General features: G+C 39.5%; 1 long non-coding RNA gene across 3 annotated transcripts; it reads left to right on the top strand.

The window, feature by feature from the left end:
• The first annotated feature begins 1633 nt into the window (after positions 1–1633).
• On the top strand, positions 1634–19440 carry LOC306642544. Of its 3 annotated transcripts, XR_013758585.1 has the most exons (7): positions 1634–2034; positions 2157–2272; positions 3394–3602; positions 6713–6782; positions 8422–10200; positions 15805–15842; positions 18307–19440. It is a non-coding gene; the product is annotated as an uncharacterized lncRNA (long non-coding RNA). The 3 variants fall into 3 exon arrangements; XR_013758586.1 differs by having other exon boundaries at positions 1634–2272; XR_013758587.1 differs by lacking the exons at positions 15805–15842; positions 18307–19440 and adding an exon at positions 10815–11182 and having other exon boundaries at positions 1634–2272.
• Positions 19441–20447: the final 1007 nt, after the last annotated feature.

The following is a 20447-nucleotide window of genomic DNA, read 5'->3' as shown; positions in this document are numbered from 1 at the left end:
CAATTCTCTTCATATTAGTTCTCTTTAAAAATATTACAATGGGGGTCATTTCTTAATTTCTTTGGTTTCCCACACCAATTAACTGTCACTCCTTGTATTTATGGTATTTTCATCCTCTTTAATTGTGTTTCTGTTTTGTTATCTTCCTCACCTTTACAAATTTAAGTCTGATGGATGTTTATGTTGCTATTTCTGTGTATCTCCCCATCTCACTGTCCTAGAGACTGTTCCCTTGCTGGAATCATTTCTGAATTTTATGCTCTTCACCAATCCTTGTCCAAGAGATCAGGTCAGCTATATGGCTAAACTCTTGCTTGAGCATTCCAGTTGGTGATTTTGGTCCTAGAGGTATCCTGTACAACAGAGAAGAGTCATGCCTCAGCTGTCTTTGAAGTAAAGCTACACACTGAGGATTGCTTTTTTTTTTTTTTTCCACTGATAAATATTGGTCAATAGAAGATATGCCCTTATATGCAGGTATCTTGTGACAATGTCCTGTTCTCAGGGCTTGCTGAAATCTACCATGAGTATGTTCTGAGACCATCATCACCACCCACAGCTGCCCTCCTTTGCCAGAAGCATGGACTTGAAGTGTTTCTTAGTGTTTACCCATGGCCTTCTCCTTGTAGGTGTGGCTTCTCATGCATCCTAAATAAGTCTGTATGGCGGGGCAGGGAGTGGGGGGGAGATAGATACAAAGGACAATTATTTGCCTAAGTGGATGGATAATATGGTGACATATTAACAGACAAAATTTTGTTTCTGGTATTTCAATTTCATTTCAAATTTTCTCTCCCTTCCCTCAATGACTTGTGTTTTCTCTAAAAATGTTCTTTCACTGGTAGACCCTGCTTTGAAGTTGATTTCTAGAGGAGACGAGTCTATTTGCATAGTCTCCTGATCCTTTGGATGCTTTACCATTTCTTCTGTCCCATTTAAGTTCTTCTTCCCTTCCTGAAGGTCCTGTTTTTAAATCAGAAGATATCCATTCACTGTCTACTCTGTGAAGGGTACTGTGCTTGGCACTGTGGAAAGACAGACAATAAATACACAAGGTGTGCTGTCTCCTAAGACCTGAGAAGGGAGGCAAGGACACAAAGGTAAATAACTGCATGCAGAGAGACCGTGTGAAGTGCTTATATTAGGAGAAAAAGTGTTATTCGTTGGATTAGGAATAGTCCCATAGTCATATATTTTCATCTTTAAAATCTTCTCTTTTTTCTTAACATCTTGCAAAATCAAGCTGGTGTCCATTTTTAATCTTCAGCTAATTCTCTCTCTCTCTCTCTCTCTCTCTCTTTCACACACTCACACTCACTCTCTCACTAAAAGGAGCACTCAAACACATAACAAAATCCAGTCTCGGTCCCCACCTAACTGTTGTTTTTGAGGAGAATCTGTAATGGCTTTAGACACTGTCAGCTCTTGCAGTTGCCTGGGTATGGCTGAGGAGTAGGTTGGGGGTAGGCAGAAATTTCTTACCCGTCTGTCATATATATATATATATATATATATATATATATATATTTTTTTTTTTTTTTTTTTTTTTTTTTTTTTTTTGGTGCTGAGGATTGAACCCAGGGCCTTGTGCTTGCAAGGCAAGAAAGCACTCTACCAACTGAGCTATATCCCTAGTCCTGTCATTTTTTATAATAAAGTTAGAAAAAAGTCTGAGTCTAATTATGTGTGTGTGTCTATCTTAAATAGGAGATTAAAGTCTGACTCCTCTGGAAAGGGCATAAACTAGCTCTGGAAGCCACCCAGAACATACTACTGCACAAATACTTCTGCGGATCCGGTTGCCTTTCCAGGACTGCTGTGCCCACCGTGGGCCATATTCCAGTGCTGTGGTATGTGGTATGCACTCAAGATTCGAAGGTGCCAGAGACATTTCCTTCTTTGAGAGTGAGCCAGGGTGGACCCAACGTCTCTGGAAGGTAAACACGACCCCCCTCCTGCGCGTGAGAGTCCTCGGGCCATGTTTACAGTGTGTCGCCTTTGTCTGCACTGCACATACTTCACATTTTCTCAAAGGTAACGGGCGAGCTGCCAATGACGTTGCCCAGCTCTGGGGCTGCAGTCCCTCTGGGAACATAATTGCCTATCTGCTTGATGCTCTCCCTTCAAGTCTTACCTTTCATCCTCGCTCCGTGCAGGGTGCCAGTCAACACAAATTTAGGCCTCTCCTCATTTCTCCTTCCTTTGATGGGCCTCTGAACTCATCTGATCAGCCCTTCACCACCCAGAGGACATGCTTCTGAGGCAGTGCTAGGTGGGTGCTGTATTGTTTTATATTTGTCTCCCTCCTGCCTGTGGCACCCTTTCTGCTGTTCCTATCCCACCTTAAAAAAAAAAAAATCCAAGAACATGAATAGCTTAAAATGAACTAAACTGGTCATTGTTATAACAGGAAAACTTTACACAGAATACAAGCAATAATCCGCTTATATCCACTACACTTTCTTACACAATAACTCACCTTTCATCACCCTCCTCTACTTGGCAAATGGAGTACCACCTTCTCTTTCCCACCCTACTGAGAATACTCAGGAAAAGAAGCCCAGAGAGCTTCTCGATTTTGATTTCGTTTTAGTTTTCTTTGTTGGCTTGAGTCTAGGTCCCAGCCAGGGCCAGCAGCTGGAGGGCACTTTCGCTGGTAACTGCTGCAGAGGGAGCTCTCGTGTTTTATATACAGAGCCCGAGGCTCCCCCACCGCATTTCACTGGAAGGAGGTTTTGTAAAAAGCAAAGCTGCTTTCCTCCGAGGCACTGACATGGTAACCCTGACCCTATCCAGGTGGAAGGAGGTATTACAGTCCCTTCACTGGAGAAGTGACAAACCATATGAAAACCAGCCACTAGAACTCTACAGTCAGTACGAAGTGTCCTCAGTTCTGGATGGAGCCTTCTCTGGGCACCCTGAGGATTCTGAGTGAGCTGCATAGTTTCTACATACATCACTTCTCCCATTTGCGGGCTCATTATAAACTTTTCAATTTTGTTATACCATCTACTTCAGAAATGCTCCCAGATTCCCAAGTCGAAGCTTCCTTAAGATGTGGCTAAGTTATTAGAAATGACTGTGGAAAAAGAATCCACAACTATGAATATGAATACACAACTGACCTGGCTAGTTTTAATTTGTAAAATGAAGCCAACACTTTGCCATGTAAATCTTTCTCATGTAACTTTGAAGTTGCTGATGAGCTCCATCCAAATGAGATCCCGGATTCCTGAGGGAAACAGACAAAAAGTGGAGCATTTCAATGAACATTTTGATATTTCTCCATCTGTCCTTAACTTGAAATAGACATTCTCTGGGCCAGGACTTCCTACTTAGAGTATTGTCATTTTTAATTGCTAATAAAATCTCAATGCTTTTCCTCCCAAGTAGGACCAAGAAGCATTTAGCACAAGCTAAATTATCAGCTGAATGATGAAGTCAGTCCAACTTTGTTTATGTCCCTGCCACAGGCCAGGCACGGAGATGAGTGTCCTGGAGGATACGCAGATGAGTGAGAAACAAGCCCTTTGCTCTAGGAGCAGGGGACCACAGGAAACTAAGATAAGGAGACAGAACTTCAATCCAAGACACTGAAAAAGGTATAAATAAGACAAAGCATATGGATTCTGTTCATAGCCACCTAGGAAACAAAAACAAAAGAGGTATTTTTAAAGTACTGGCTTGGAAATTCATCCTTCTCTAAGACGGATGTTCAGTCCTCTTTCTCTGTCAATCTGGAGGCAGCAAGCTTTTCTCTCCTGGTGTCTTGCCATGACAGCCACTTGGGTTACTTTATTAGGATTAGCAACGGTTTATGAGAGCCAAACAGAAGGACCATGATTTACTTAGTCTCCCTGTTGCATCCGTGCAAAACCCATGTGGAGGTTTGAAAAAACGTTTTTAGACACATTTTTGTGGTTTGAGTTTGAATCTCAACTATAAACTTGTTGCAGAGTTAAAGGCTTTGATGAAAGGGCCATAGATCTTAAGAAATAAGAGTCATAAGCAAATCTATCCAATTCCTTGTTTTCAAATGGGTGTTTTTCTTTTCTCACTTAATGGGCACTATTCAGAGGTTAAATGTGTCATCTAAAGTTGTATATGGCATAAGCCTAGGAAGACTAGATTCCTCGTTTCTCAGGAGAGGGCTGTTCCTTTCACCCTACCTAAATCACAAAACCCTGTGAGTTGGAAGAAAACTCTCATTTCAGGGGCAGAGGGAGGGCTGACAATCTAAATTTCTACCTATAAAATAATACTATTCTCATAAATCTTTATTGCTCCCTATTATCATTATTTATTCAAAATGTATATCACATCTATTTCCAAAAAAATTTAAATATGTTACAACCCGATACACACGGCAAAAACAAAACATCTACAAATAAAACCAAATCAAACTAAAACAAACCAAAAAATTTAAAAAAAATCAAACTTTTTTTTTCTATAATAAAGAAAATAGTTAACACATATCTAGAAACAACCACTCTTTATTCCCAAGGATGGAATGGTGTTCAGTTTCTTGGCAGGTGAAATAAAATTATACATAGGTGAGATTATGTTATTCCCATCATCTTACCTGTTGGCTTTAAATTGGGTTCCCAGATTTAGTAGAATACCAAAAAGGGAGAAGAAAGTATTTATAAATTTATCTTGTGGATTGTTCTTCAAGTTTATTGTATAAGGCATTCGAGTAAAAAGAAGAAAAGTGAAAGAACATTACTCCTCAGTACTTGTGTGGATGTTTTAGAAGGATAATAGCAGAGAGGATTTTTCTGAGCCTGTAGCATGTATTGATAAAGATCCTCTTTTGTAGGGGGAGTCTTTTTCTAATTATTTTTACAATGCCCATTATTTGTAGAATGTTTTTTCCCTCCAGAAAGAGCACCAGCGCTAACAACTTTTGACCATAGCTTTGTGAGAAATGGTCTCAATACTAGTAATAACCACTTGGATTTTGATGAGGAATCAGAATACATACTGTTTAGGAAGAAGAATTGAACACGGAATGCTCTGGAAGTGTAAGGTCTAACAGCAGCTCCCAGCACCCTTCTCTATTGATCTAAGGGTTCCCCAGGTTCTGCCTACTACCTCAATATCACAGTCTTTTTGCTTGAAGCACAAGGTACTTCAGCTACCTGAGATTAAACACTAAGCCCTTCAGCAGGTCGGAGTCTCCCTCTTCCCGCTGTCTCCCCCTCTTCAGGATCTGTTCTGGAAATGGGCCAGTGGGGATGTGTGGGAATTCAGCCCTTTGTTTTTGGTGTTTGGCCGGGCAGCCTTGGTCACTGATTGGCTGCATTCTTTGGAGATGAACATCTTCTATTCCTTTGTGATTCTGTGACAAAAACTCAACCCGCACCTGCCAAAATGAATAGCCCAGAAAAACTTGTATGGTTATAGAATCAGTTTTTTTTTTTTCTAAAGAAAACTTCCAATCATCAGGAATTCTAAACATAATTGGTTGGTTCCCAGAAATACAATAAAAGGAAACCAGAAGTATTTTAGTCCCTGGTTGTTTATGAATAAACCCGATTTTCTTCTTCAGACTTTGAAGGTCACAGAATCAAATCAGGTGGAGTCACAGAAACGAAGTTTCGCTTTCCATCAGTCCTCCTTCCCACCTTTCTTTCCAGTTCTCTGTTAGACATAGGGGTTATTTAGACTTAAGTAGAAAGTAGAACACTGCTCAGAATTTCAGGGGTCCCTAGTCACAGCGGGTCACAAAGAAATCTACCTTGGAAATTACTGGAAGGCAAGCGACAGTGATAAATAAAGCAGATCCATGAATACCTTCAGTGCACCGGGACGCTGCTTCTGTGAGGGCGCAGTACCAGCAATTCGGATGGTGAGCAGCGGAATCCAAGAAAGAGGAGCTTACTTTTATTTTTCCAGTAAGCCCAGACACTTCGCCTCAGGGATGGGACAATGGGCATGGAACTGGATTTGTCTAGGAAGTAGATAATTAAACCTGGATCTTAGATCCACAAAAGATGACAAAAGAATAAAGAATGACCTTTATTATTTTCTAGAGATCAAATCTTAAGAGCCCCTGTATCCTTTTCATAATGCGACCTTTGAAGAATACAGCAAAAATCTTAACGTATTGCTGGGCCATAATAGGCTCCTGAATAATGTGAGTTCTCTTTCCTGCCTCTTTTTCTTTTTCTACCATCAAATAATATTTCATTTCACTGTCCAAGTCATTCAGTTATATCTGTTGTTATTTCATAATATAAACACTTTCCTATTGCTTGTATTTCTTTCCTTAGAGCTTAATGAATAGCAAGGAAATATTTTTGTAATTGATAAGCTTGTTATACAATTCTAGAACCTCCCCTCAATGCTTCTTATATCCAAATCATACACCCTGGCATGAGTTTAAACAAAAGGAATGTTAAAAATAAGAACTAAAATGTATCAAGTGCCAACTGTGTGGAAGGCATATTCTAGGTGCTTTATATCAGGTATTTCATTTAATCCTCAAACTAACCCTAAGAGAGAGGATAAATATTTCCCATCTTTATGTAGGAAATCAGCCTCAGAGAGATCTTACTCCAGGTTTTTAGTTAGTAGGTGTAGAGTACAGCTTACTCTAGTCCCAGTCTGCATTCTTTCTACCTCACCATAATGCTCAGGTTGTATTGGAAATCCAGAAAGCTATTGCAAGAGATTTTCTCACTGCCTTCCTCAATTTTGTTTCCTTTAGAGCATTTGAAGAAGGAGGCCATTCTATTAGCCATGGACAACATTTGTGTTGGGAGCCGGACTGATCTGGGGTAGGTCTGGGGTACATTTCAATAATTCAACTGTTTGCTTCTTAGATTTTTAGGGACTGAGGAGGTTTCCAGTAATAGAAGCCAAACTTGGTCCTTGAAAGATATCCTGATGTTTTCTGGATTGTCTAGAAAACAAAATGGCAAGTTCAGAGCAGGGAACATAGGTCAGATTGCAGGGGAGAGTCTTTGGACCCCTAAGAGAGGATTCAGCCTAAGAAAGGGGTATTAAAAATGTGCGTCTGCTTCAGCAATGAGGCAGAGGATCTGAAAGAAGACGCAGTCCTAAGCATAGCTGGCTTAATTTCTCGAACCCTCCCTGATCTCTGGAGTGGGAAGGGGATTGAGTTTCTTCCACATAGGTAGGGGCTACCAGCCCATGAGAACCGGTCACCAGTGTTACTACATAGGCACAGACAGGAGAAGCCTGGAGTTAAGTTTCCTATAATAATGAGGCTTGCGTTATAGTCAATAAGTATGAGTTTCCTGTAGGATGACACATTTACCCAAATAGACTGGGCAAAAATCCCTAATGGTTATGGATACTTCGTGGCACCAACAACAAAGATCCCTCTCTACCTTGACTCCTCCCTCAAATTGACATACAACAGAGAGGTGCTCATGTTGTATAAAGTTCAGACAGTTGCCACTTAAATGTGCTGCAAACCAGACTTAAAAATTTTATATGGGGCAGCTGGTCCTGACTTTACTAACAGCTGGATAGCCAGAGGTAGAGCCTTGTAGGGCTAGTGGGGTTACTGCGCAGCCACCAAGCAGCCCTGTGGAGCACTGGCTGTGAGGCTTAGTGAGGAGAAGGGACACTCCAGATGTGGTCCCTGAGAGAAGAGTGAAGATGAGAATTAGCTTAGACATGGCCCCAGAGATGCTCAGTGAACACAGCTTTCCAGGTCCCCCAAGTTCTTCACCAGATGTGGCTCAGAGTGAAGTCTCAGCAGGGAGTGGGAAGGCCTGGGTCAGGCCACCAACCTTCTTATACCCTACCCCAGCACTTTGGACCCCAGTAAAGTGATATCTGGGGTTCTTAACCTTTTTTGGTCTATGGATCCTTTTGGAAGTATGGTGAAACCTATAGACTCCTTATCAGAATATTGCCTTATACTTTTAAATGCATAAGGTAATATAGGTGGGGTTCTAAAGGAAACCAATCATACAGAAGAATGATCTTAAATATCCCTCAGGGACTTCAAGGAATAATTAGGATGAGGTGGAAAAAAGAAATTTTCAAAAGTCAAGATCTTCCTATGCAGGTGGGGTGTCCACTATCAAAATATTCAGAAAATAAATCTATAGTGTGAAAATATATGTGCTTCTTTAGTGATGCAACAAATAGCAAGATTCAGCAGCAGGCCTAATACCATGATTCCAATAATTCCAATGCCATAATTCCACAATCCTAATACTATAATTCCAAGTAGTGAGGAGTATAAATGATATTTTAAGATATCTGCTATAACTGAAATGTGATCTGAAAACCTTATGATTTCCCTTGATGATAAGATCACAGACATATTATAATGCTGATGTGCTCGGTTGTTTCCATTCATAATTTAAGAAAATATTCAATTTTAATAAGAGCTTAATGAAAATAAAGATATATTTTCTCCCCTTCCTGTTTCAACAGACCTCCTAAATCCTGTCTGTGGATCTCAGACTAAGAACTCCTGCTTTCTGTACTTGTGGAAAATGACTTTAGAAAATCATGCACTAGTTCTGGGCTCACTTTCTTACCTCAATACCTGTATCACTCAGCTACAATGAGTTCCAGGTGATGTAAAAATCTCAGCCCCATTGTGATGATGTGACAAAGGCCAGACGGTGACCATGTGAAATTAGTTTGCCTCCAAGTCCTTGGAGGGTTGAGCAGGTACAGCCACCACGGCCAGGCCCAAACCTTGTGTCATTTACCAGGGAATAAAGCAGAGTTATGGTATTTCCATGAGGTGAAGCAATATTGCAAACCAGTTAGCTGAACGAGGTCTAATTTCATGGTAATTTCTAAAAAAGAATAAGGGGATGTTGCTTAGTGGTAGAATGTTTGCTGGCAAGCTTGAAGCTGTGGGTTCGATCCCCACTACCACACAAATAAATAAATACATAAGGACAAGGAATTAGAAGCGAGGACCTCTCTGTATTTAAAGTTCATACTGGAGTGTTAGAAAGTATGTGGGATTTGGACTTGAGTACTGGTTCCACCCTTGACAGCAGGGCTAAGACAAAACATTTTCTTCTGAATTTCTCACCCCCTCTGATGGTAAAATGGGGCAAATAGCTCACAGGCTTGTGCGATGGACACATATAATTATTGTATAGAAGGGTGCTGTGTAAACTGTAAAGCCTTGTGCACATATTTGCCATTATTATCATGTTACAACCCCCCTGGTGTTTAACTGTACTCTACATGTGTCACCCGGCAGTGGTCTCGACCTAGCTCTCTTGCTGCCATTTGCAGGTTGAGGCAAGTTGTAGTTTCCGTCGCTTTTTCCTCTCTGGAGGCATTGCCATGACTGGCGGCTCTGCCACACTGACTATTATCCAAAGGTCAGTGAAAGACCTTCGATCGTCCTAGGAGCCCTGCACCCCCGTTTTTCTGAGGAAACTCCTTTGACCTTCTATTCCTCTGGCCTCCCTTTCTCTTAGCTTCCCTCCCCTCATGTGGCCTGGCTTCTGTCCAAAGCCCTGGGATGGAGGTGAGGGGAGGGAAGAAGGGGCGCGTGTGCAGGGGAGGCAGCGCCATGGGAGAGGAGACTCGCTGGTCCTCAGGCAGGTCCTGAGTCCTGTGGGGTGTGGTTTCCATGGAGCCCGCAGTCAGAGTACACGGAATCAAGTAGATTGAAGTCATTCAGCTTTGAAGACTTCCTGTATACTTTTAAAGCTGCCCCATGACATCATTTTGCTGGGCGGCTCAGAACAATAGGCGGGGGTGGGATGAAATGAATCAAATCTACAAAGTGCCAAGAACAGAAAGTAATAGGTTGAAACAGAAACAGCCACAGTGGATGTGAACTTTCCTGAACCAACCGGGAAAGAACGGGCCCCTTGGTTCTCCAAGATGGCCCGAGAGCGCCCCCTCGGCCTCCGGGTCCTTTCCACCCACGCAGAGCCTGCTCGGCCCGGCTCCTTGTTTTTCAACTGCTAGTGACCTCTCTTCTTGCGGGGAACAACAGAGGCAGACACACAGGGAAAGTCATGTGACTTTGCAAACGGTTCATCCATCCAAGTTCAATAAATTAGCAGCCAAAAATTTTAATCAGATATTTAATCTTTCCTCCCTGTAAGGGAGATGGGGTGTTTACTGTGGCTGTTGGCCAGATTAATCTCAGAGAAGAAAGATTGCTGCCGCATCCTTGGTGCTGGGAATCCCTGAAGAAGTCACTTCTGCCTGTTGAGTCCGCCTCAGCTGGTAGGTTCGCCCTGTCTCTTGTAAGTTTCTGCAGTTTGTGTCAGGACTATGACTGCAGGAGGGATCCCCACATTTTTCTAAACAAATTCAGAAAGGAAATCACTAGCAGACTGCAAAACTTCCTACACTCTGGCCTGGTGCTGCTGAGTTCTCACCCACTCTGCCTGGTTCCATCTATGTCCTCCACCTCCCGAAACCTATCAGTGTCCCTGGGGAGAAAGGCTCCAAGGAGTCCTGCCAGGGAGCTCAGTCACTCTGGTGGCCAGACCCGCCTAACTTGTGAATAATTAACTGATGTCTACATGGCTGACTGTTTATTAATTGATCTGACAATGATTGACTGGGGGCACTCTTCTAGGTTCTTAGGACAAATCAAAGTACAAAAAGAGAAATGTCTCTCTCCTCATATAACCAATGCTCTGACGGTGGGAGAGAGTGACATACACATAAACATAATAAGCAAATAAATAATATAATGTTACAAGTGACAAATAAGATAAGGTGGCAGGGCAGATATATGTGGGCATATTAATTTGTAAAATAGTTCACTATAACATTCCCATGGTTTCCATTGCAACTCCCCCATAAATGCTGTCTCATTGGGCTATTAATAGGTGTCATGTGAAACTCAACTCAAAGTGGATCAAAGACTTGGGCACTAGACCAGAGACCCTGTGTCTAAGAGAAGAAAAAGTGGGCCCAAATCTCCACCATTTAGGCTTAGGAACTGACTTCCTTAACACAACTCCTGAAGTGCAAGAAGCAAAATCAAGAATCAATAAAGGGAATGGAATCAAATTAAAAAGTTTCTTCACAGCAAAGGAAATAGTCAATAACATGAAGAGAGAGCCTACAGAAGGGGAGAAAGTCTTTATTCCATGCAATTCAGATAGAGCATTAATCTCCAAAAAGTAACACCAGGCTAAGGAACTGAGCAGACACTTCACAGAAGAAGAAATACAATTGTGAAAAACTGTTGTGAAAAAATACATTGTGAAAAAATGTTCAACATCTCTAGTAAGTAGAGAAATGCAAATCAAAACTACACTGAGGGCTGGGGTTGTGGCTCAGGGGCAGAGTGCTTGCCTAGCATGTGTGAGGCACTGGGTTCAATCCTTAGCACCACATATAAATTAATAAAATAAAGGTTCATCAACAACTAAAAAAGGTTTTTAAAAAACTGCACTGAGATTCCATCTTACTCCAATCAGAATGGCAATTATCAAGAATACAGGTAACAATAAATATTGGCAAGGATGTGGGGGAAAAGGTACACTCATACATTGCTGGTAGGACTGCAAATTGGTGCAACCACTATAGAAAGCAGTTTGGAGATTCCTCAGAACACTTGGACTGGAATCATTGTTTGAACCGTTATCCCACTCCTAGGTTTATACCCAGAGCACTTAAAATCAGCATACTACAGTGATGCAGCCACATCAATGTTTACAGCAATTCAATTCACAATAGCCAAACTATAGAACCAACTTAGATACCCTTCAACAGATGAGTGGATAAATAAATTGTGGTACATATACAACAATGGAATATTACCCAGCCTTAAAGAAAAATGAAATTATGGCATTTGCAGGTAAATGGATGGAACTGGAGACTATCATGCAAGTGAAATAAGCCAATCCCAAAGAAACAAAGGCCGAATGTTTTCTCTTATATGTAGTCGTTAATTCACAATAAGTGGGGGGGCTAGGGAAGAATAGAGATACTTTGGATTAGACAGAGGGGAGTGAAGGGAGGGTCGGGGTATGGGGTTAGGGAAGATAGTAGAACGAATCAGAAATTATTACCCTATGTGTATATATGATTATAAGACCTGTGTAACTCTATATCATGTACAACCAGAAGAATAAGAAGTTACACTCCATTTATGTATGGTGTGTCAAAATGCTTTCTATTGTCATACATAACTAATGAGAACAAATAAAAAATAAAAAATAGGTACCATGAATGTGCAGGAAGAAATCCATCCACTTCATGGTTAAGGGTGTAAGCTGATTCATGGAAGAGAGGTGGCAGGTGGAGACATTTTGGAGGCTATTCCTCTCCCCATAAAAAATAGTTCTATGATGTCTAGAAGCAGCTGCGAGTGGATTATGGAATTGAAAGTTCATGTAGGGGAGACATTGAAGAACCTGCACAGAGCAGAAGCAGCAGAAAGAGGAAAGCTCTGAGTGACTAGACTGGCCCACATGTCTAATTTCGAGCTAGGATAACCATGAATATAAATGGACTGTTAATCCAAAGGTGGAAGTTAAGCGAGGCAAATTTGGAGAGCTTGATTGGGATGGCATGTGTTTAGATATGGATACAAGAACCACGTTCAGAGTGATGATGGGATAAACCCAGCAGAGTGATAGGAAAATAGCAAATGGCAGATACAAAGAAGTGACTGAGAAGTAGGAGAAAACATCCTCTTAGGAATATAGTGAGCAATGGTTTTAGAGCAGTGCTACTCCAATTTTGCTCTCATTGGAATCCCCTGGAGACAGATGAGCATTCCAGCCCCCCAGGTTGCACCCACACCAATGATCAGAATCTCAGAGTCAGTGGTTTTCAATGTTCTCCAGGTGATGCCAATTCCAGTCAGGGCCGAGAACTATATTTAAAGCAGGAAGAATAGATAATAGCTACACAGAGAGGAGGGGTGAAAAAAGCCAAATTTGAAGACTGGAAGAGCACTAATGGCCCTTTCTGGAATGATTTACTGATCTGTTGTTATTTCACAGGTGAATACACTTAAGACAAAATGGATGGTTTTAGTAGCCTCCGCAAGGTCACCTGGATGATAAATGTTAGAGTTGAGATTTGGTTTTTCTGGTACCGAGGCCTGTATTCATTTCACTCTACCATAGTAGGGTAGAGACTGGAGAAATTGAGGAGTTTCTACTGACTGATTTATTTACTTTTGATTAAATAGATGTTGAAATGAGAAGCTCATGAATTGAAGCCTCAGGCACCGGTGGCATAAGGCGCTGGGGTTTCCCTTTTCTGAATTATAGTCAGACCTTTGCTGTTAACTGGGTGCCTTCATATCTTGGACTTTCTTCCATTTCCTTGTTTGGAAAATAAAAGGATTTAAAGATTCTGTGAGTGTGGAGTGCAATGGAGTCTCAGTACAGATGAACTAGAGATCCAGCTGGCTGCAGTGAGGCACCCTAAGGGTGGGGAGCTGGATTTGCAAGGGATCAAGTCCTCAGTTTGCCTACCTGCTCCTGTGACTCCAAAGATGAGAGTGCACACGTTAGCTGGAGAGAAGATGTGTGCCAGAGAAATGTCCAAGGTGACTTGAGGACCTAAGGCTGGTCCAGAGCCAGGGGGTGGGCCCGGTGGACAGGGCAGGTTGGAAGGCCTGTGCTCCCAGTGCTTGCTGTGAGAATCCAGGCTGTGCAGGGGGAAGTGAAACATGAGAGCTGACCGGAGGAGAAAAGAAGAGAAGCATTAATGGGCCAAAGGTCAATGGGTCAAACTTCAGAGGGAGAAGTGATACTCATAGAAACAGGGGAGGTTGCTGAAAAACCACTTTGTGATTCGAAAATAGGAAATTGGACCAATTGGTTTCTATAAACATTTTTTTAGTTCTGTCTGGTATCTTATAATGCCACTGCATCTTTAGTGAATCAATGACTTCCTTGCCATCCAAAGAAAGTTTCATAAGAGAATCCTAATTTCAGTTTGGAAATGTCTTCCTTTGTTGGGTATTCTAAATATTTCACCAAAGCATACCATTTAAGGGGGAAAGTTTTGTTATATTCTAATAAAGTGATAAATGATAAAGACCGAATGTCTACCAAGAAGCAGGTTAATTTTTTGTTTTAGGCAATGGATCCACAACTCTTTATGACCTTTGCATATTTTCCTTGGATAAAACATGCAATCACTCAATTCTTCTAAACATTGTTTCCCACATCTTTGGTTGCCACAACCTGACTCTGTTTGTTCACATCACTTGATTAAGATGATGAATATCATAACAGGTCTGTGGACATTCTTTTACTGTGACACTAAAACAACAGTGGTGACAAAGAACAGGTTAAGGCATAATGGATCTCCCTCTTCTATGGAATTACCCAAGACAGAGTAATAGAATCATTGAGGACGGCACTTAATTATTGTGAAACTTTGTCCATCATGTTTACTTCTCAAGACATCACTATTGAAAAGCATTTACTCTGAGTCTTGTTGGTTCAGAGAAAGAAAGGTATCAAATGCACCATTCTCACCTTAGTGCCTCTGTCGACACAAGCAAACAGTGAGGAACTGAGTGACATCTGGAAAATTTGACCTATGGAGTCAACAAAATGGAAAATTGCTGTCTTTAAGATCCTTGTTTTTGAACATTAAAGTTTGTTGATTTGTTTATCTGGTTAATTACCGTAGGCTTTCATGAACTTATTCATCAAATATTTGTTGAGTTCTACTCTGTCAGCTACTCTGCAAGGCACTGGGAATTCAGCAGGTTTAGTAAAAGAGATGTTGAACCTTCATTTAAATTTAACAGTTGAATACAGAATGCAAATATTGAACAAGTAGTTGCAATGAAATTGTGAAAGTTGTTTAAGGCAAATACAGGGTATTAGGAGAGGGTCAAGCAGGTGTGAAACCAACTCTGAGTTTTGGTAGAGACCTTTCTGAGGAAGGAACAATGTGGAGTAAATAGGACCTGGAATTATCCTTCTACTGTAAACAATGGGAAAACTGTGTGAAATATAGGAAACAACTATTTTCAGATATTATGCAACAGGACACTCAGGCTTCTAGTCCCTGAAGGGTGGGATTATAATCATGCAACTCTGCCACCATTAAAGCTTTCGTCTACAGGTTTAAGTCCAGTGTTAGGTGCAGGGAGCAGGTTCTCAAACAGTGTTCAGCAATCTTTGTGAGTGGAGATCAAAATTCTAGGAAACTGGGGCATTTAGAAATTAGAGGGATAGAGTACCCCAAAATAGCTACTCAGAGAAAGAGTTCCAGAAATCTTCACAGAAGCTCCCTGAAGTCTTTGGCCAAATGTCAAAACAGAGGTGCATAGGGTGAAAACTCTGATACCCATCAAGAATAAGTATTAAGGAGAGTGCTATTCCTGGGAAGCTGTGATACATGTAATTTCCATAACTCAAGCAGAGTTGGAAATTGTCCTAATTTCCCTCAGCCAGAGAGGAGGGGCCTCATTAAATACTTGGGTTATTGAACAGAGACCATACAGGAGTAATGTCTAGAAATGGGGCTAAATCAGCTCCAGTTAGTAAAGGCTACTTTACACCTAACTTAAAATAACTTCAAAATAAGCCTCAAAAATTTAAACTTATCTTTCTGCTACAAAAAGTCCAATACTCCTAAAACTGTAAACAACATAAAATTCAAATTGTACTGCGACCAATAAACAATTACCAGACATACAAAGAAGTAGAGAATTGTGATCTATAACCAGGAAAAAATAGAAATAAGAAATAATGGAATTTGTAGAGAAGGACATAAAAATAATTATTTTAAATGTATTCAGGAGTGTAATGGAAACATAAAACATAATGAAGAAAGAAATGAAAGTTATAAAAAAGAACACCATGCCAGAGCCTATTCTTCTTCTTCTAGCTGAAGAAACCAGAAAAACGAGAGCCAGGAAGCCAGAAGTAAGTAGAAGAAATGAAAACAACAAAATTGAAGAGAAAAACAATACAGAAAAGAAATGAAACCAAAAGCTGGTATTTTGAAAGATTAGTAAAACTGTTAAGATGTTAACTAGGCCAATTATAATGAAAGGGGCATAACTGCAGATATTGTAGAAATTAAAAGAAAAATAAGGAAATGTTTGGAAAAACATTATCTCAGTAAATAGAAAACTAGATGAAATGAAAAAGTTCTTTGAAAGACACAACTTACAAAATTGACTCAAGAAGAAATAGAACATCTAAAGAGCCCTATAGGTATTAAGGAAATTAAATTAATAAATGTAAATTTACAAACACACGCACATGCCTTGCCCTCAATGGCTTTAACCGTGTGTTCTGTTCAAATTTAATGAAGAAATAATACCAATTCTATGCAAACTCATTCAGATAGGATAGGAGGAGGGAACATTTGAAAACAATTTTGAGACAAGGTTTGCTTTTCTAACAAAACCAGACAAAAGTATTACAAAAAGAGAAAATGAAAGATCAATATCTCACATATACATAATTGCAAAGATATCTATAATAGCAAATACAATTCAACAATGCATAAAATTACGTCGTGTCCGTTTGGTGGACAAACACTCTGAGAAATCTAGGAATAGAAGGGAGCTCCCTGAATCCGATACATTATCTACAAAACACCTGTAGTTAACATCATGATTCATTCTGAAAGAACTGAATAATTTCTTGTGATATTGTGAACAAAGAAAGGATGCCTGTTTATACCATATTTTCTCAACAATATACTAGAGGATCTGGTCGCTGAGAAAAGACATGGAAAGGAAAAATTATACAGAATGCAAAGAAAAGAATCATGTTTTTATTTGCAAATAATGTGATTGTATTCAAAGGAAATCTTAAAGAATCTACCAAAAAGCTACTAGAATAAACAAGTTTAGCAAAGTTGCAGAATATAGGGTCAGTATATTAATTATTATAAAGAAATTAATTCAACTTTTATATACTAGCAATGAAGAAGTGCAAACTGAAATTTAGAAATATCATTTATAATTGCACCAAAAATGTGAAATACTTAGGGATAAAATTAGCAAAATAAGTAAAGAACTCTTACAATGAAAATAAAACATTACTAGCAGAAATTAAACCTATAAATAGTTAGGAGATATATCCTGTTCATGAATGGAAAGATGTAGTATTTTTAAGATGTTCATCTCTCTCTCCTTCCTTCCTTTCTTCCTTCACTACATCATTCCTTCTTTCTTTTGCTGGGGATCAAACCAAGAACCTTGTTCATGCTAAGCAGGTGCTCTATCACTGAGCTACATCCCCAATAAAATGTTCATTTTATGCAATGTCATTTATCCAACACATTTTCAAATTTTTTTCAACTATTCAAACTGATCGTAAAATTTTTAGGGGAATGCTAAAGCTTTAAAAATTAAAGAAAATATTTAAAACAAAATCTTTAGAACATTTAGAGTAAGCAAATATTTGTTAGAACATAAAAGTCATGGGCCATAAAAGAGAAAATTGTAAATTTATTCAAAATTTACAACTTCTGCTCTTTGAAAAATGTTGAGAATATGAAAGTTCATATTATTGACTGGAGAAAATCATAATACATATAACTGCCAAAGCAGCTGTATTCAAATGGCATAAAAATACTTAAAACTTAATAAGTAGATGAATGACCTAATTTTTAAAAAATGGGTGAAGTATTTCAGCATTTAACAACAACAACAAAAGACATAAAGATAACCATCACACAAAAAGATGCTTAACATCTTTAGCCATTAAGGAAGTGCAAATTTAACCTACATAAGATATCAGCAAAACCCATTAAAGTAGCTAAAACCTAAAAGACAATATCTAGTATTAGCAAGAATGTTGGCAACTGGAACTCTTAACATTGCTGGTGGAAATGTGATACTTACAAAAATAGCTTCTTATGAAGTAAAATATACACACAGCATATAATTCGGCCACCACACTCCAGGTATTTATCCAAGGAAAATTAAAACACATGTCTAGACTGGGGGCGTAGTTAAGTGGTAGAGCATGTATAAAGCCCTGGGTTCAATCTCCAACATCAAAAAACAAAACAAAAAAAAGAAGGACCTATCTACAAAAAGACTCACACATAGATTTTGATAGACGATTTATTAACAATAGCCAAAAAAATTAAAAAAAGTAAAGTATGGCAAAAGAAATTGTGATCTTTTTGAAGAGTGGATTTACTAGGGTAGGGTATTGGTTGGGTGCTGTGGCTTAAATGTGGCCTTTAAAAGTTCATGTGTTAGAAACTTCATCTTCAAAGTCACTTGTTAATGGTATTTAGAAATGGAGCCTTTGGGAGTTAATTAAGATTGGATGAAATCATGAGGGTGGGAGTTCCCCATGGCATTAGTGGCTTTGTAAAAAAAGGACAAGAGATCTGAGCTAGCACACTTTCTCTGTCTAGGAGTGGGATGCCCTCTTTCATGTTATGATGGAGCAAAAAAGCCCTCATCAGATGATGAGCAGATGCTGACACCATGCTCTTGGACTTTGCCACCTCCAGAACCATGGGTCAAGTAAACTTCCTTTCTTTATAAATTATCTTGTAACAGGTATTTTATGATAGCCCCAGAAAGCAGGTTAAGACATCAGGATTCTCCAGAGAGACAGAACCAATAGAAAATGATAACTGGGTTGACAATAGAGAGATAAAAGAAAATATGAAAATGGAGAAAGCAAAGAGAAAAATTCAAATACTCATAATTCCATCACCCATACAAATTGCCAAGGTTTTGTTATTTCCTTCCAAATTTGTTTTTCTTTAATGCTTGATATTATAAAACAGTTGTAATGATAAGGTTCTCACAAACTTACAACCTATTTTTTCCATCAATGGATAACCTAGCATATTGATTCATTTATTTGTTCATGGGTACAATCATTCATTCAAAAGATTTAGTAAGTCTGCTGTACATCCAGTATGATTAAAACAAGCAAAGACACTATTTCTGCCTTCATGTAGCTCTCAGTCTATTATTTAGTAAGAAAAAGTATTAAACAAAAACCAAGATGAAAACATAATTACACATTGTTTCTAGAAAGGAATCAAATAGGGTATTGTGAGAGATTAACAGGGGAAAATAGGTTAGATTGGGAAGTTAGGAAAGGTGGGATCAAGGAAGGTTAATCAAAATGAAAAGAAGTGGGATGCATTTGGTTTGCCAGTTGATGGTGCAGAGAGAAGCATTGGAGGCAGAGGGCATGGCATGAGGGGACGATAAGAAGAATGGCAGGTTAGTAAGGCTGGAGCCCGGAGCATGATGGGGAGGGTGGCCTAGGAGGAGACTGGAGCTGCAGGGTGGAGTCGGATGATGGGGACTTTTGTGGTCCGGCTCAGAGGTTTGCAATGTATTCTAAGAGCAATAGGGAGTCACTGATGAGTGTCAAAATGGGAAGGCATCATGCTCAATTTATGTTCTTAAAATACTGCTCTGGCTAGACTGGAAGTAAGAGTGGAAAGGAGGACATCACTTAGGAGGCCATGGCAGCCATCTAGGTGAAGAAGGTGTGACTGTAGAAAAACAAACGGATTTGAGAAATACTGTTCAGGTAGAAATATAAGTTGAATCATATGAAACTGCCCTTTTTTAGTACAAAGTGATCATGTATTGACAATTTCACATAATTCTGCACAATAATAATTGCGGTGGGTATAGGAGGTCGAGGAAAAGGGGACTGAGGGTTAATTCCACTTATTTTTTTTTTCAAACTTGAGTAACCTGGATATTAGGATACAAGGACCATTGAAGTGAGGGACAATGGAGAACCAGGTGTGGTGACCATGGAGGTCAGTCACTGTCACCCATTGATTGCTTTCTCACCATGAAGCAGGAATGTCAATTCAGGAATTGACTCCGGCTCCAGGCTAGTGATCAGTCTAAGCCAGGCTTAGTTTTCCCACTCTCTTTTCAGAGGCTGGCTTAGAATCCCAGGCTTAGCTTGTCTGCATGTTTCCTCTGGCCCGTGTGAGTATGTTCCTAAAGGGGTCAGTCAGATTGAAGGGAAGAACTTTTATTCTGTTAGTGGGTTCTTTATTGATAAAATTTCTGGAACCTGTTTTTCCAATAGAAATAATTCCCAGAAGTTGGAATAAGGAGTCAAAGGACTAGAACTCTTCAGAGGTTATATTATTATACTACTTTAGAAAGCAATGGTCTAATTAACTCTAACACAAGTATGTATGAAAGTGCCAGTTGAACCATGTACTTTTACCACGTTGGTTATCCTCATTAAAAACAACCTCAGTTAATTTGTTTGGCAACAAATGTCACTTCATTTTTTATTAGTAGCATGATTGAACCTTCTCCCATCAGAGTATTTTTAAAACGGATAACCAAAAGAACATGGACTCTAAATTCTAAAACATTCTCTTCTGGTACCATCTCAAAGATTGCTTCAGAATATTTTCTGAGGAGCCGATTTATTGTATTTCCCCATTTGCCTTACCCCACACACTGATGTTGAATTATAATTAAATACAGATAATTTTTCATGCTTTAAGTTCTTATCATAAGGGATAGTTCATAAGACTGTCTAAACCCAATA

This window comes from Sciurus vulgaris, assembly GCF_902686455.1.
Source record: "Sciurus vulgaris genome assembly, chromosome: 13".
Taxonomy (NCBI): Eukaryota; Metazoa; Chordata; class Mammalia; order Rodentia; family Sciuridae; genus Sciurus; species Sciurus vulgaris.
The sequence above is the reverse complement of the archived record's forward strand: the minus strand, read 5'-3'. Positions and strand labels throughout refer to the sequence as shown.